The sequence below is a fragment of the Alexandromys fortis genome, unplaced genomic scaffold (assembly GCF_014885135.2).
Source record: "Alexandromys fortis isolate MF-2015 unplaced genomic scaffold, M_Fortis_MF-2015_v1.1 scaffold_5033, whole genome shotgun sequence".
NCBI lineage: Eukaryota > Metazoa > Chordata > Mammalia > Rodentia > Cricetidae > Alexandromys > Alexandromys fortis.
This window is the reverse complement of record NW_026072904.1, coordinates 1-2016: the sequence shown is the minus strand read 5'-3', so window position 1 is coordinate 2016 and position 2016 is coordinate 1. Positions and strand designations below refer to the sequence as shown.

General features: G+C 49.9%; 1 long non-coding RNA gene across 1 annotated transcript; it reads right to left on the bottom strand.

Moving 5' to 3' along the window:
• Positions 1 to 393: 393 nt before the first annotated feature.
• LOC126496468 (uncharacterized) lies at positions 394 to 2010 on the bottom strand. Its single transcript, XR_007590370.1, has 2 exons — positions 840 to 2010; positions 394 to 747 (listed from the first exon to the last, which is right to left on the bottom strand). It is a non-coding gene; the product is annotated as an uncharacterized lncRNA (long non-coding RNA).
• Between the last annotated feature and the right edge of the window lie 6 nt (positions 2011 to 2016).

The window sequence follows — 2016 nt, the reverse complement described above, 5'->3', positions numbered from 1 at the left end:
CAGGCTGGCCTCAAACTCACAGAGATCTGCCTGCCTCTGCCTCCTGAGTGCTGGGATTAAAGGCTTGCGCCAACCGCCTGGCTAAATATAGTATTTTTTTTTAATCGCAAGAAAAAACACCTAAAGTAGCCGAAATGTCCATTAGTAGACAGTGAACTAAGGAAGAGTCTTTCACATGACAGAACAAGACCTGGCCCCTTAGAATATTAAGCCCTTGTTTGTGTGACAAGATGGTCACAAGCATTCAGCCAAAATCTTGGTTAAAAACAGTAGATTGGGCAGATAGTGCTGTGTGCTGCAATCCCAGCACCCAGGAAACAGAGGCAGGAGGATCTCTGTGAGTTCAGAGATAGCCTGGTCTACAAATTGAGTTCCAGGACAGCCAGTGCGACATTTCCAGACGGGGCCTGTAAGATAGAGCAGCAGGTCAAGGCGCTTGCGGCAAACCTGACAACCTGAGTTCAACTCCCAGGACCACATGGTAGAAGGCGAGAACCAACTCCTGCAAGTTGTCCTCTGACTTCCGCATGCAGGTGAAGTAACTATGATAATAATATAACAGTAGCAATAAATGATAATAGAGCAGTGTGGGAAAGAACAAGAGTGGAGTACAACACGCACAGCCGTCTGGCTGCGACCTCACCTATAAAGAATAAGAGCCACTCGTTGCCTTCAAATGTGGACAGCAGTTTTTCCCACTGGGTCTGCCAAAAGTAGCCAGAAGCACCCCAAAATCTCTGAAGATGCCTTGGAAGGAAACACATTTACATGTCGGGAAGACTGGAAAGCCAGCTCGTTCATGCCGCGCCTTTCACCCCAAAGATCTGGGGCACACTTACCATGTGACTGAGTTCCAGAAGGCTACAGACAAGAGCAGCCCAGAGCCCAGGATGAGAGCCGTCCTCCTCATGGAGCCCCAGATGTTTCCCTCCTGCAGGAGTGGAGCGCGTCAGGCCGATGGCTCCGGCTAGGAGCAGCTTGAAGACCTTTGTCGGTGGGAGGTCCTTCCCATCTAAAGGCCCTGGGCTGTATCTGGGTGTGTTTGTGAAAACCAGAACTCTAGAGAGGGGGAGGGAATAGGATTGCCCCAATCCAGAGAAACTGTTGAGCAATGTTGCTGCCCAGATCTGGGTAGGTAAGGCATTTAACAGCTGTGCCATGTGTATGTCATCAGACCTCTTGGCAAAGGGAAAGAGCCACTCAGTGTGTCCCTTTTCAGTATAGTCAGGTATGGTGGCACACAACTGTAATCCCAGCTCTTGGGAGGTGGAGGCAGGAAGGTCAAGAATTCAAGGTTTGCCTAGACAGCCACTCAACTCTTACTGAATCTCCAAAAAATTCTCTTAACTAGAGGTCATAGAAGGCACCAAGAGCAAATAGCAGGGTCCCGGGCCTCTCGCAGTGGGACACCCACATCCCTTGTACACAGTAGACATGAATGACAAATGTCACACCACACTCCTCCTAAACCTAGCTGGGTTCTCCTTATATTCCTTCAGAGGACATAATTGACTGGGTGATAGTGGTGCACACCTTTAATCCCAGCACTTGGGAGGCAGAGGCAGGTGGATCTCTGTGAGTTTGAGGCCAGCCTAGTCTACAGAGTTAGTTCCTTATCATCCAAGGCTACACAGAGAAACCTTGTCTCAAAAAACAACAAACACAGAGGACATAATGGAGGCAGTAGGTCCTATGATGTGGCCTCACTCCAGCTAATCAATAGGGCAGGTCTGGAGCGTTGAGGAAGTTGACCTGAGAGGACTCTACCTTCTACCAGGGTAAGACCTGAGGGGCCTATGGTTTCTGTTGGTCCATTCCCGGAAACCTGAATCTCAAGTCAGCTCTTTGCCCTGTCCAATCTACTCTCCATCGAAAGATAAAGTCCTCTTCATGGCCAGGGAGGGCACACATGCCCGTCAGGGCCGGACTCAGGAAAGTGCTCTCTTGTCTCCCCTCTCCTGCTCTTCAGTATCTTTCTCTACCTGCCCTCAGTCTAGACTGGACTGCCCCAGACCA